Raw genomic sequence first — 15585 nt, 5'->3', positions numbered from 1 at the left:
TATGCCAAGTGTGGCTGAAGTCTCCTCCTCACCAATCTGTCTCTCCTTCCAGCCGGCCTTGGCCACCATGTCTGTCCTTACACCTCACCACTTTGTATCCTCCCTTCCCCACTTGCTTTGCCTAGCAGAACACAAGCCAGAGCCAACCCACTCCCCTGCTCCAGCCTTGGGTTTTGAAAAAGCCAAAGAGGAAGTCTTTTGAACTAGCAAGTGCCGTGCTGGCCTAGAGTGCATCCATAGCGAGAGGATGCACTCTCTATGCAGTTTTCTGGTGTGGCCTAGCTTGTCAAAGAGCTGATCCCATGGCGGTGGGATGAGGTAGGTAGGGTGGGAGGGGACTTCTGCTACCCTACTGGAACCCCCCAAATCTGTCTTTTAGCTGGTCTCTCACTTTACTTCATAAAAAGCCCACCCCCACCCCCCAATTTTTGGTGATCCCCCTTCCTTCTGCAGCCTCATGTGCCTTCTGAAACTTAGGGGGTTGCCCAGCCCTCAGGGATATAGTTTTGGGAGGCACTGGTGGCTGCAGCAGGAAAGCAGCATTATGGGAAATGGCAACCTGTGTCACATTTGGTTGCTGGTGCAAAGTTACTCTGGCTGGCAGTCAGTGACCTTACCATCCAACATCCATATTTCGGGAGTTTGAAACTCTGCTCAAAGGAGTCTCCCACCCACCCCCAAGCTAGAAAATGCTTACTAAGAAGGATTCACCCTTGCTTAAGGTAATAATTTGACAATTATCAATCGCACAATGTGTGGTAAACAAACAACTCCACACGTGAACGTGCTGTTATGATGCCACCAGAGGCGGCTGGGGTGGTGGCGGCAAGAGGTACCTTTAAGAGTCATTACTGGCAATACCGCTGGTACCTGGAAGCCATGAGGAGCAATGGCACATCACCCGCATCCTGCACAGCGGTTGCCCCACCCATGGCACTCACCTGGCTTCTGCACATGCACAGTGGCCGTTTGTGTGTTCAGCAACCCCATGCTGACCACACAAATGGCTGCTACACATACGCAGAGGCCAGGTGAGTGCTGTAGGTGGGGAAGCAGACACGTGGGATGCTGGGTGGTGTGCCATTGCTCCCTGTGGCTTCCAGGTGCCAGTGCTATCACTGGTAATGACTCTCAAAAGTACCTCTCACTGCCCCCCTCTGGTGCTGCAAGAAGCACCAAGAGAGGAAGTGCGAGCCAGCTTTCTCTTTCCAAACTCAGGCCCTTTCCAGACAGCAATACACTGAGGAATGTTAAAAACTTTTGTGCAAGGTCCAAGCATGATCTTACTCTCTTTACACGGCAGCAAGCTTCCATGATACTTCTTAGTATGATCTTACCTTCTATACACATGCTGAGCAGGGATCTCAAGAGCCAGCAGCTCTTGCATTCCATGAAGAACCCACCTCTTTTCATTACTACTACTTTTAGCAACTAAGAGAAAGGGTGGATTCTTCAATGCCAGAGCTGGCCAGTAGGTGGTGCTGTGAGAATTGTGCAAGGTCTGTGCTTGGTGTGTCCAGAAGGCAAGATCATGCTAGGAAGTACCATGGAAGCTTGCTGCAGTTTGATTATGGGATGTAAAATTGTGCTTGGAACTTGTATGAAAGCTTTTAACAGCTCACCATCTGAAAAGGCCCTTAAAGGGTAACATGAGGAAGAATGTAATATATCTCCACTTTCAGTGCTTCCAAATAAAGTGGAAAAATCTACTGTTATACAGTTGGTGAGCAGCCTTGGAGAATATTTGCCTAGATGCCTTTATCACCTCTAATGGTTCAGCAATAATAAAGGCTTTGTGTATGCTTTATGCCCTGTGTTTCAGCATGGCCTCTAAGCTGTCTTTTTCTTAAGCATGTTGACTCCAAGTTGCAAAGGTCTTTATATGTCACCAGTTCTGTGATTTGTGCAGGAAGATAATTGGAAACCTGTGAAGCTTCTGGGTGGTTTAGTGTGTCCCCAAGCTTCCCTCCATGTTTTTAAAAGATATTGGGTGTCACTTCTTTTAAGCACTCAGCTGATGTGAGCACCAGAGCACACCTGTCTGTCTCTGCTTATGGTACATTCATCTGTGGAGTGCTAAAAGAAGGGCATTCATTACGGACTGGTTTGGATGATACTCTCTGATCAGCTCCATGCTGTGCAGTTAGGGTTATGAGCATGTCATGAATGTATACATTCAGCCTCCTGCTTGTCATGCTGGGGTGTACACTGCCTAACGATGGGGGAGGAGTATGGCTTGTCCAAACTGATGGCCCATACACAGTGCAAATGCTGAGTAGTGCTTAAATCGTGCATGAAGAAGTGATTTGGACAAATCCTGCATTATTATTACTACTAGTAATTTTTAGCCCGTTGTAATAACGGGCGCTAGCCTTAAGGGGAGCTACTGCCACCTCTTGCTGAGGCCGCGGCCGCCATCGGGGCTAGTCGCCCCGCCACCGCCTCACCCGCACTCTCGGTGGCGTCGCAGCCGCCGCCAACGGGGCCAGTCGCCCCACCGCGGCCACAACTACCTTTGGCCGAGGCCGCGGCTCTGCCGCCGCCTCGGCCACACTCTCCTCCTGCCGTTGGCGGCGGCCGCTTCTCCTTGGCCCGCCGCTTCTGCTCCTCCCGGCCCTCTTGCCGTAACGGCGGCGGCCGCCATCGGAGCCAGTCGCTCCGCCGCGGCCACCGCCTGGTCCAACATGGCCGCCCGTCTCTGGGCGGCCGTATCTTTTTCGCCCGATCTGGGCATGCGCTCCGCGCATGCCCAGATCGGGCGAAAAAGACACGGGCGGCACGGACGCACGCCCAAGGCTTTTATGGGTAAGGATTATTTACATTTTATATCCAGCTCTTCCTCCAAGGAACCCAGAGCAGTGTACTACATACCTAAGTTTCTCCTCACCGCAACGCTGTGAAGTAGGTTAGGCTGTGAGAGAAGTGACTGGCCCAGAGTCACCCAGGAAGTATCATGACTGAATGGGGATTTGAACTCAGGTCTCCCCGGTCCTAGTCCAGCACTCTAACCACTACACCATGCTGGCTTTCTTGGGTGATTAGGTGTTTACACACCAGAAGTGGGTCAAGGATTTGTGTGCCCACCTAGCTAATCAGGTGGAGCCAGGCCAGTCAGAGAGTACTGTCCATGCAAGCATTATGTTTTGCTTTTGTCTTTAGAAAAAGCACCCATGTAAGTGGGCAGAGAAATGGGCAGAAAGGGATTGTGAAGGGGGCTCTGATGAGGATACATGTGGGCTCCTCTGGGATTTTCCAAATTATCCAACCTACCCCGGATAGATAGCTTAGTAGTACACTATAAATAGTCTTAATAGTGATGATGATTGTGGATGTTTAATGGGGATGTTTAATAAAGTTGTTAAAGTTCAGTGATGTTACTTCAGAGGTAGCACTGGTTATATATCCTCCATTTTAATTTTTTAAATTGAATTTTACAGTAGCTTTTACCTTCAAATTACATTCATTTATCTAATTCTACACATAAGTAAATATTGACTTCCCGCTTGCCTATCTGCGCGGTTCACAATAACTATACATATAAACCATTGCTATAATAATTCAAAACCATACATACTCCACAATTTTACCCAACCCAACCTGCTGTTATGACTATATTTCAAACCCTACTGAAAAGTCCATATTAGAAAAAGATTTCTTTAAGTAAAGCAAAAATGGTTCCCAATCTTCTTTAAAACATTACAAATTTTTGTCTCTTATAAGTGCTGTAAGCTTTGCCATCTTGGCATATTCCAAAATTTTTATCAACCAGTCTTCTTTTGAGGGCATTTTACTGTCTTTCCACTTTTGCGCATATACTATCCTAGCCGCCGTGGTTGCATACATAAAAAATATTGACTTTCTTCTGGAGAACTCTCTTCCATTTATTCCTAGCAGGAAGGATTCTGGCCTCTTAAGAAATGTCACTTAAAATTTTTCTTCAGCTCATTATATATCATGTCCCAAAAGACCTTTGCCTTCCTGCATGACCACCACATATGGAAAAAAGTTCCCTCACATTGTCCACATTTCCAACATTTATTTGAAACATTTTTATACATTAACGCTATTTTTCTCGGTGGCAGGTACCACCTATACATCTTATAATAATTTTAATAATAATAATTTTTAATAATTTAATAATTTTTAATAATTTAATAATTTTTCATCTTATAATAATTTTCTTTCAAAGTATAACATGCAGTAAACTTTAAATCAGTTTTCCACAATTTTCCCCAAGCAGCCATATCTATATTATGAGTTATATATCCTCATAACCTCTGCCTTGCTGCCCCAATTTACAAATCAGCTATTTGTGCTACATAATTTTTAGGGGCATGATAACCTGAAATCTCCTTCCAGTTTGGTCCTCCTGCATTGTGGTGGTTGTTACCTTGCTATCTCGCATGAGTCACTTAGACAAGCAGGGCTCTGCAGAGATCTAAGTAGCAGGCAGGGGGAGTTCTGAATGAGGACACCAAGGCCATGTCTTAAATGCTACTCAATTTCAGTGCCCAAAGAATCTGACCCCATTGAGTTTGGAAGTACAGCAGTGTTCTCAAGCAGCTCAAATGCTCTTCAGCCATTTGGACTTTCCTTTCCTTTAAGCTTTAAATTGCATGGTCACATACAGAGTTTCAAAAATCCGTACCTGTAATACAGCTGCATAGTTACAGCCGTTGCAGGGCTTAAAAGTGGATAATGATGAAGGCTGCTGCACTGGGTGATAAATTGCTGACCAGGCAGCCCTTAAGCTGAAGTAGTTTATACTGGTTCTGTGTACTTCACAGCAAGCTTGACCTAAATGTACAGAAAGGCTTCCATAGTCTGTGATCTATTAGGGTGCCAGGCTGGCATTCTATAGCAACTTTGGATCTGCTTTAAAAGGAGTAGAAGTATTCTACTTAGTAGACAAAAATAAAAATTTCTGAATATAGGCAGTGGCTTTATACTCAGATGGCTGCTCCATCTAGCTCAGGGGTTCCCAACCTCAGATGGGTCCTCAGATGTTGTTGGACACACCTCCCATCACGAAGAACCACAGTGGCCTTGTGGTCCAACAACCTCTGGAGACCCTAGGTTGGAAACCCCAGGGCTAGCTCATTGCTGAAGAGTTACTCAGTGGCTCGCCAGGTCTTAGGCAGTGATGACGACATTAGACAGAAACTGCAGACTGAGAAGGGAGTTGCAGAAGACAAAAGGTTGCCCCTCAGCATGTTCAGGACTTATACCTGGCAAAGGAGATCACACCAAGTATGGGAGATCCTCCTCATGGAGAAGCCCCCTTGACATCAAGTCAAGAAACAAAGGACCATGTTCATCCTGAAGGTTTATTTCCAGCATAAAATTAGATCTGGGCTATTTGCACCCCCAGCACTTTCAGGTGATGTTTGTTGTTCTGGTGGCCTTTCAGTGGGGAAATGAGAGAGGTTTGTGGGGTTCTAATGAAACTGCTCTGGAGTATTGGCAACTCTGAACTAAATTGGGGTTGTGTGGGGAACCAGCAAAACTAAAGTGAGCAGTCCATTGCAGAATTAATATGTGCAAAGCTCGAACCTTGGAAATGACTGACAGCGTGTGGAAGTCCAAAAATAGAATCAGATTTATTTTAGGGTTTGGGGGTACAGGGAATGAAATCTTGGTTAAGGGGCAACACAATGTTTAATTAGTAAAACTAACAAGATTAACAAACCAACAGGACTAAATTGAAGCTCACGAAGAGGTGTTTTGGTTTGTGATCTGAATTAAATCCACTCAAGGCTGACCAGAGAAATAGCCTTAGAGAACAGCTTTGGATTTAAAGAGAGCAGAAGAAGAGGGGAGCCAGAGGCTTTAGAGCAGAGATTAGTGATACCAAAGTCCATCCAGTGGAGTGTGTGGACCCTTGTAGTTCAACCAATGTTGAGGTCGAACTACATTGACCAATGTTGAGGTCAGACAGGAAAGCAAAAGGCAGGAACAGGGACCCAAGTACCAAACGAGAATCTGGGAACCAGGTAAAATCAAAAGGGGCTCTGATCTTGGGATCAAGGGCATAGTGAGACCCCTGGGGGCCCAGGGATAAAATCTTTGTAGCCCCCCCTTATCGTGTGTGCAAAGTACATGCGTGCCTCAAGCCATGCCCCCTGCATCTGACATCAGACACAAGAAGTGGGGCAACAAACATCTCCTGCCACCCCTGTCCTTTCTCCACCTCCCCTTCTTATCTTTGCCCCCGTGATGGCAGCGGGTGCTGTGGCTGGGCTGCATTTCTCTTCTCCAGCCGGCTGGCATGCCTCTCTCTCTTGCCAGCCAGCTGAACTGCACAGTTTGACTATTGATGTTGCATGCATGAGAGAGAGAGAGAGAGAGAGAGAGAGAGAGAGAGAGAGAGAGAGAGAGGCATGCTGACTGGAGAACAGAGGCCCAGCCCAACCACAGTGCTTGCCGCCACATGGGGGCAAAGATAAGAAGTTACAGTGGGGTAAGGGCAGGAGAGGGGCAGGGGCTGGGGTGGTGGGGCAGGTGCAGCGGCAGGGCAAAGGTGATCCAGTCTGCTTGGGGCCCCCTTAGGGGCCCCCTGAACCTCTGGGCTCAGGGACGTTTGTCCCTGTTTGTCCAATAGGTGCGATGCCCATTCTCGAGAGACCAGTATCTTGCAGCCAAACGTGTTGCACAGATCAGGCTTGGAGAAATGGCCAGTCTGAAGCTGGCAAGCAGAATGGGAGCAAAAGCCTAGGCAAGGCAAGATGGAGTAGCCAATGCTCAAACATATGAACATGCAACTGGTGAATCCGAGAGCGACACACACTGATTGATTGTATCTTGACTAGAAATAGACAGCATCTTGCTGACCACAACTTTCTGTTGACAGAGGTGACATTAGGGACTAAGAGACTAAGTAGTACATCCTTGTCCTGTTCAACTTTGTTAGGACAAAAAGATTAATAGGTTTGAGAAACCTGTGTGGGGCGAAATGAAATGGGCATATCAGAGTTTATCTTTGAGAGTGACTTAGGAATGTTTTAACAAGCTTGCTTCCCATGATCCGAGCCAGCCATTAGCACTTTTGTTAGAGAAGGAGATGAGCTTGTTGCCTCTTATCTATCCCTTCCTGTGAAGGTGATAGGGTTGAACTGGTCCAATGTGCCAACATAGGGGGAGAGTATTTGGCTAGTTCTTTTTCACAAATAGCACTTAATTAACTTGTGTCTACTCTGGCTTCCCCACCTGAAAGGCAATCAGGGAGGCGAGCAGAGGGAGAGTCCTCCTGCAGTCTTGGGTTAAACTTGGACCTAGAGCCACCTTTCCCCAGGCTGTGTGCCAGGTGATATAGCCTGGTTAGCTCATGTGAACCAAATGCTGAGCCCACAATCCCATAGTTCTGAAAAGGCAAAAGCAGAAAGGACAAGTCTGTAGCTCCAAAACAGGGGATGGGGTGCTCCTAGGAGCCTCCAAACAAGCTCTCTCGGTAACAGGGTGGGCAAATGAAAGTATCCAAAACAGTTTTGGGGTTGAAGGGAGTGACCAGTGGCAGCAGGGCAGCTCCCCCCCCCCCAATGACAAAATCATTTGTCAAGATTTGTCAAATCTTGACAAATGCCACTGGGCTGGTTCACACAATCACTAGTTCCACTTTGCAATTAGGGCAGCGGCACACTGAGAGGGCGCCCACTCTGAAGTCACGAAAGGATATCCTAATGCTCTGTTGCGGCATCCTTTAATCACATGGGAGGGATGGTCATCTGAATCAGCCCTCTACGTGTGCTCCAGTACCTTGGGGTTTCTACTATGTGGAGAGGGGAGATTCAGACAAATGTCCCTCTCCCATGATTAAAGGATGTTCCAAGTGTTAGGATGTTCTTTAGTGATGCCAGGGTGGGTGTGTTATCAGTGTTCCCCTTCCCTGAAAATGTCTGCTGGTGGACGCTCATCCAAACTGTCTCACTGTTTTTGTGAATGGTGGCAGCATTAATGCTTCAAGCAGCAGTGGCTGCCGGGTGCCATTTTCTTTCCTGGAATTTGTCAGGGAAGCATTATTCCCATTCTAGGAAAGAAAATGGTGTCCAGCAGTTGCTGGGAAGGGGAGCAGCCCTTGAAGCACTGCTGCCACTACCAGCTACAGAGATGGGGTCATTTTGTGGTTTAAACAGAGAAAAATAAAAATAAAGCTGCCCTTGCTCCCTCAACCCCAGAACTGCTTCATCACTTGCCATGGCTTGTCCACACCATGAAAACCATGGATATCCTCTTGCAGTTTCACTGAAGAGAATTTACTCTGTGAAAATGGAGGATGGCTTTAGGCCCAGAGCTGAAAATTCCACCTCGCTTACACCAAAGTGAATAAGGTGCTCATTAGGAAGCCTCACTTGCCTCTGAATTTAGTTACAGAGCCCTGATTTCAGTCTAAAACAAGATGACTCATCCCATCAGGTCTGATCTAAAATCTCTTGAATGGAGAGAATGAAGGTGAAGGAAAAAGTAAAAGCAAGCATATATCAAATTAATTAAAATATTGTAATGCATTACTTTAATTTTTGTCCTTTTAATTTGTTTTGTGTCCTCTACACTGCTTTATAATATTTGATTACACATGTAAATTAAAATATAGTTGTTGAAAAGAAAAGCTAGCTGAGCGAAGGCACTCTTTCCTTATTCCCAAGAGCAGCACATCTTGGGATAAAGGTTGACGCAAATGTAGCTTTAGAAACCTGTGACTACCCCACAGCATAACCTCTTTTGACAGCAGCTAGCAAATCCCTCTTTTTACTCCTGGAGAAAAGCGGTGTCCAGAAGGTATGCTGTTAACTGACTTCCTGAGAAGCCTCAGGAAAGCACGCACCAACCGGAGGCAGTCCCTGGCTATTCACCATTGTGGCTAGGATGACAAGAGTGCTAGTACAAAAGCAGCAAAACCATTTTACATGAGAGAACTCCTTTCTGCCCTTGTACACCCACCCACACCCCTCTCCCTCTCCCTGTGCTCCATGGCCAGACATGTTGCAAATCAGCATCCTTCACGCTTTCCCGCTGCTGCTGTTGCAAGTCCATATTGCATGATGTGGAGGCTTAAAGGTAGGCTGAATCTTCATGGTGCAGATACTTCAATGAGGCACTTGAAAAATGGCCAGCAGCATTAACTGTGGGTGTGAGCCAATAACACGGCTAGTCCATGCTGGAAGGTACTGGATCTTTCCCAGATCTCATGCTTTTGCAATTGCAACATGTGGCCCCAGGCCATCTCCTTGGTGTAGTCAAACTCCAGGTTTGTTTTGTTTTTTTTTAATGAAAGTGGTCTTGGAAGTCTTCTTCCCAGAGGATACCAGGGACAGTGATGGTTAGAACATGAAAATCCCACAAATGATGGCCGTTAATTCAGATCATTGCCAGAATATAACACATAATGACATTGAGTGTCCCCGCCTTCCACCCAAAAGAAACTGCTCCATGCTATTCTAACTAGAACCACAGGAGGGCAGTAGAAGATTTGGTTTAGGTGATAGTTTAGTTCTGTGATCCGGTCAGTTTTTGAAATGGTATCTCTTGCATTGAACTTCTGTCCTGCCAGGAACCAAAGATTGGACACTGATACAGAAAAGGGATTTAATTTTCAGTTCTGTGGGGTGTTGGGTGCATTTTCTTCAAATACTTCAGTTGGCTTAGCTTATCACACACGCATGGCAAAGGAACACTATCAATGTAATCCCTTGTACTGTTCACTGGCCAAAGCAGAGACCATGTAGGGAAACAATGGTGACAAAGTGTTCAAGGGCAGGACTTGCTCTCCAAAAGAATACACAGGGTCCACATTGCCATAACTCCATCCAGTCCTGCCTAAAGACCACAGAACACAATGCAAGATGTAGGAAGGGTGTTTTCTTTTGTAACCAAAAAGGGGAACAACAGCACTGCTTACATCTGTAATAAAATTACTACTATGATTGTGCCAGTCAGGGCCCTGTTGTGAATAAGTCTTTTTTCTGGGACATGGAGCATAAACCTTCAGCATGAGCTTTTCCTTTCCAACATGCTCGTGGAGCTGTCACAGTATAGTTCCAGCCATATATAATCATATTATCTCATATTCCTTTCAATTCTTCTTTTTGTTTCCAATATCTAGCTTTCCTCTCCTGCATATGTTTTAAAGCTACATTAGTTGCCATGTGACCTTCTGCATAGGTGCCATAATCATGTGACATTTTTCTAGCCATGGGCTGAAATCCTGATTAATAAAGCACCAGTGCAATGGCAGAAGCACCTGTGTAGTGCTTCTGAAGAGTTCCAGATGAATGCTACACTGGTGCTAGGTGTGTGTGTGTTTGCATTTCAGCAACCTTTCCTTCAAATTGAAGCCCTCTGTGTAGGGATGTGCCCAAACTGGTTCGGAGGCCATGCTGGAGGCCTCCGAACTGGTTCGGATCCGAGCCGGTCCGGTGGCTCGGCATGGAGGGAGGTTGTAGCTTTAAGGGCGGGGGGGTAGTACTTACCTCCCCGCCGCTCTTCCCCCTCCGGCGCTGTGGTTTCTGGTAAAGTTTCTGGGGCGGCAGCATTCCTCCCTGCCACCCCTGCCCCCGTCGTTAACCTGCCAGAGCCTAAGTAAGTAACACGCATGCACCTGTTCCGGCGCATGTGCGCAGCTGCCACTGCCGCACACGCGCTCTACATACGTCACATGTCAATGCAGCATGCGCGGTGGTGGGTGCGCACGTGCACTCCACATACGTCACACGTCAATGTGTGACATATGTGGAGCGCGCGTGCATGCACGCACCGGAACGGGCATATGCATGTTACTTACTTAGGCTCTGGCAGGCTAATGACGGGGGCAGGGGCAGCAGGGAGGAACACTGCCGCCCCAGAAACTTTACCAAAAACCACAGCGCCGGAGGGGGAAGAGCGGCGGGGGGGGGGGGTAAGTACTCCCCCCGCCCTTAAAGCTACAACCCACCGTGCCAAACCGGACCGGTTCGGAGCCATGCACATCCCTACTTCTGTGTACCCTGAAAATATGTCCCTGAGGGCTGTGCAACCCTCAGGGACATAGTTTTGGGTGGCACAGGGCAGTTCCTGGGGGAAAGGGAAGATTGTCAACATTTGTGAGCCAGCAGTGATGCTGGCTTAGCTAAACTTTGCCCATTGCACCAGTGCTTTGTTAATCAGGATGTCAGCCACTGACTGTATGCTAGCCTCCTGTGTAACTATGTTGTCTATTGATGATAATAAAACCTATTGTTCAGAGTTCCATTTAACACTGATGGGCAAACTCAGGATTTCATAGTTCTGAGACGATAGTCCTGTAATATGTGGGGAGCTCTTGGGCCACGTGAGCCAGTCAATTCGTTTCTCTCTCTGAGCCTGTTTGGAGGAAACCTTATCAGTCCATGTGATTAAAAGGTGTGTGTGTGGGAGGGGGGGTGCACCAAGAGTACACCCATCAGGGCTTCTTCACCTGAGTGCCAGATTAAAGGCTTGCAGTCATCTTTATCAAACAGATCTTTCAGGTGTTTGCAGAGCATCCGCTTTCTAGTTCAAAACATATTCTACCAAACACGTTTCTACACTTCAAAGAGTGTTCCGCCAAAGCCAACAGTGAAACAGAAAAACAGGAGGAGAGCGGGTCTTGTGGCAGCAAGCATGAATTGGTCCCTTTGCTAAGCAGGGCCCACACTGGGCTGCATTTGGATGGGAAACGACATGTGTGAGCACTGCTGCCGGTCTGGGTAGACAATCCTGAGCTAGACGGGCCAGTGGTGTGACTTGGTATAAGGCAGCTTCCTACGTAATGTGTATACTAGAGGTTACTGTGGCTCTATCATGCCATCTTCATCTCAGGGAACTGCTATCTGTCTCCAGACAGTCTCTGCCCCATAGCTCTCACAGGCTGTTTTTCAGCCTTTCCTCCTCTCAAGGCTCCCTTCCTCCTTCAAGCCTTTAATTCTGCAAGAAGCCCTTTTGTGCAGCTTGTTAGCCCACTCCTTGGTCATCCCTTCTCTGGGCCCTTCTCTTTGCTCCATCTACCCACATCATGTGCCCATAGTTTGTCTCTGCTTCCCCTGAAACCTACTTAGCCTTTGGAGTTGTTTGGTTTCCTAGCTCTTTCTGGAAAGTAAGAAGCAGTTAACACCCTTTGTCCATAGTCCATTGGCCTGCACTGCCAACCAGCAGCAGTTGTTTGTGTTGGAGATCCTCCTCCTGTCTATCCTCCTCATGACCACTAGGGGCATCGGGAGTAGAGATAGTGAGTAAGGGTTTCCCTAACCGTTCTACCTGTCTCTACTCTATGACCCCTGATATGACGCTACAGGTATTTCCTGTGCTGAATCAGAATCCCTTCCTTTCCTCTTAGCAGATGGAAACATCTTTCTCTCTCCCCCTCACCACCACCTATTCATTATGTAGTTCTTTAGATTAGGGTTAGGTCTTTCCTCTACAGAAGTGTACCTCACCAATAAATATTCCTTATTTATGCTACAAGAATCTCCATGTGTCTTCTCTACATAGCTGCAACACCTAAACTCTGCAACTACTCTGTAACTGGAGTGGGTGCCTTCCTTAGTGCTCGGCTGATTATCTGCTGGGGGTAAACATTAACAACCACCCAACAGTTTGAGATCTCAAACTTTGCTAGATCTGCCCTTGGGAGTATTCATCTTCCACAGAGCTATAGCCTCTTCCTTTGGCATGTTCTGACTCCCTCTGGATCATCTTTCTTGCACTTGTATCCCCTGAGGGACCTGATCCTTCAGGCAAGTGCTGCCAACCTTGGGTCACCAGATGTGTCTGGGAAGGATGGGAGTTGTAGTCCAACAACATCTGGAGACCCAAGATTAAGAACCCCTGACATAGCTCATGACACCCAAGGGCAAGTATTTCAAGATTTGTATGTCTGTATTAACAGTATTTGTTCCAATGCCCATTCACATTCTAGAAGCCAAGATATTTACCATAGGAACATAAGATGCCTTGCTGGATTAGACCACAGGTCCATCTAGTCCACCACACTGTATCTGACAGTGACCAGACACATCCTCCCTGGAAGCAGGGCATGAAAGACATACAGTGTTTCCCCGAAAATAAGACAGTGTCTTATATTAATTTTAGCCCCCAAAAATGCACTAGGGCAATTAGCGGTACATCAGAAATTACTGCTAGGTCTTACTTTCGGGGTAGGTCTTACTTTCGGGGAAACAGGGTAGCTAGCTACCCACTATTGTTGGTCCCCAGGAGCTGGTAATAAGAGCTATATTAAGACTGTTCTCATGAGCAGCCTAACCCAGGCTAGGGCAGTCCAGCCTGGGTTATGCTGCTCAGTTCCTGGCGCTGCCCACCAGCCTAACCTGACTCCAAAGCCCAACCTTTAGCCGAGATTAAGGGCACAAGCGTGTCCTTAATCCCGGGAACCAGGATCGTGTGTGTGCTCAGGCTGCTTGCTGCCCGAGCACACACAGACAGGTGCCTAGAGCAGCACTCTCACAGATGTATCCCCCAATGCACTGTGTTCATTGTGGGGTACATGGAAGCTGGGACGTATTGTCCTGGTCTCCGGAGATTAGGGCTGTGTGCAGCAGCACAAATCATGTGGGAGTGTGGTTCACGCTTCCCAGCAACATTGTTGGATCGTCGGGGGGCGGGGGTGGAGGTTCCCCCTGCATGCCCGTCCTCCCCGCTTTGCGATCGTGTGAATATCCTTATTGTCTCAGAGAATGGTAGGTTCCTCTTTTGCTATTGTGGTCAGTAGCAATTGGTTAGTAGCTTTCCTCCACAATTTTCCATTGCTGGCTTGTGGCAAGAAATCAAAATAATAAGAAAGTATGCCAACTCCTTTGTTCCTGAATATGATTGCATTGCTCCTGGGTCTTTTGTGAAACTTTTGCATACTTCACTCTGCCACCTGAGGGATCAATACATGAGATGAGCTTCTGCTAACTGGGCAAGAAGCACCTTTTAAAAGCAATAGCTCTCTTTCTGGCAATTCCAAAGGTAACAGAATCAGGTATGTTACCACTTTTTCAATGACTGTAGCCATAAGAAAATGTACAAGTTGATCTTATATATTGTTGGTGGGTGAAGTTACTTGTGATGGGTTTTGTGATTAATTAGCAGAGCACTAAAGAAACTATTCTTCCAGTTACAGAATAGAATGCAGAGTTTAGTTCTTGCAGCTATATATAGAAGACACATGGGGATTTTTGTAGAATCTAAATACTAAGTAGATTTATTGGTGAAGTACACTTTGGAGAGGAAAGACCTAATCCTATCTATAGGCTACATATGAATAGGTAGGTAGGGAGAGAGAGAGATGTTTCCATCTGCTCTCCAAGAGGAAAGGAAGGTATTCTGACTCATCACAGGAAATGCCTGGGGAGTCAAGGCAGGGGCCATAGAGTAGAGGTAAAGCAAGGACAGGTAAGGAGACTCTCACTAGCTACCTCTACTCCCAATGCCCCTAGTGGTCATAAGGATAGTCGGTGCAAAAGGTCAATGCCATTGGCAAGAGAATATCTCCTACTATACGGCCATATTTTTATAAAACCCTTAAATATTATAGATAATGAGGTCATTCTCATGACCAGGCGGGGCAACGGGCAGGCGGCAAGGAAGGCTGCTTACACTTACCTTCAGTACAGATGATCGCCGAGCACATGGATCGAGCACCTAGATGGTCACCGGTTGCTCCAGGCAGCATGAAGTTTTGGGGGCTGGGACACGTTGTCCCGGTCCCTGGAAATCCCACAATGCACTGCACAAGTGTGCAGTGCATTGTGGGGATCCCCACAGTTATGGCCAGGCTAAAGCAGCCAGTGCTGTGCAGGGAAATGTGGTTAAGGGGGCACTTGATCCCTTAACCCCGTTTAAGAGGCGGGCTCCCTAGGTGGCTTTGCTGCCAAGGCACTGCCGGGAGCCGGTTGACTCCCGGGAGTTCCCACAGGCATCCAAGCCCGGTCTTGGTTGCCCTAGCCTGGTCTTGGCTGCCTGAGAGAAAGCCTTACTGTCTGAAACATGCAAAATGCATCAGGAAAGGAATCAGAATGTTTGATTCTGATGTTAATGAGCTCCTCCAACAACACGTGCCAAGCTTCTGGATTGAACGCAATCCTAGTCCACCTAGAGGATTTTGTCCATGTTTTTCTGCTCAAAGGTTTGTTACTTTATTACTTTTGTAAAAAGGGGCCATCATGTTCTGCAGTGTATCACAGATGGGTTCTGAGCTGCCCATGCTGCTGTGGGAGTCTAAGGATCTATTTACATTGTTTCCAATGTAAGCAGCACTCATGGAGTGCAGTGTGCTATTTAAGTGCTCATGTGCAAAATCTGTGTAATATCTGTGCTCGTGCATCTACGTTATGCTGTGGAACATGTCGGCGAGGGTTTTTTTGGTGTGTTTTTGCATGCTTACTCTAATGTATATATGGGCTTCAAGAATCTGGTTTGATGCAATAATACCTTGCTGCTACAAGGAGGGAGAAGTAACATTATTTCAGAGATAGTCCTGCCTCCATGTAATTCAAAAGAAGATCAAACATGTGTCTTGTTTACTAGCAGCCAGAAGTTTATATGCCAGCGATAGGTTCAGTCTGGACTCCTGATATTATGTGTGAACTTGTAATG

Source organism: Hemicordylus capensis, chromosome 1 (genome assembly GCF_027244095.1).
Source record: "Hemicordylus capensis ecotype Gifberg chromosome 1, rHemCap1.1.pri, whole genome shotgun sequence".
NCBI lineage: Eukaryota > Metazoa > Chordata > Lepidosauria > Squamata > Cordylidae > Hemicordylus > Hemicordylus capensis.
The sequence above is the reverse complement of the archived record's forward strand: the minus strand, read 5'-3'. Positions refer to the sequence as shown.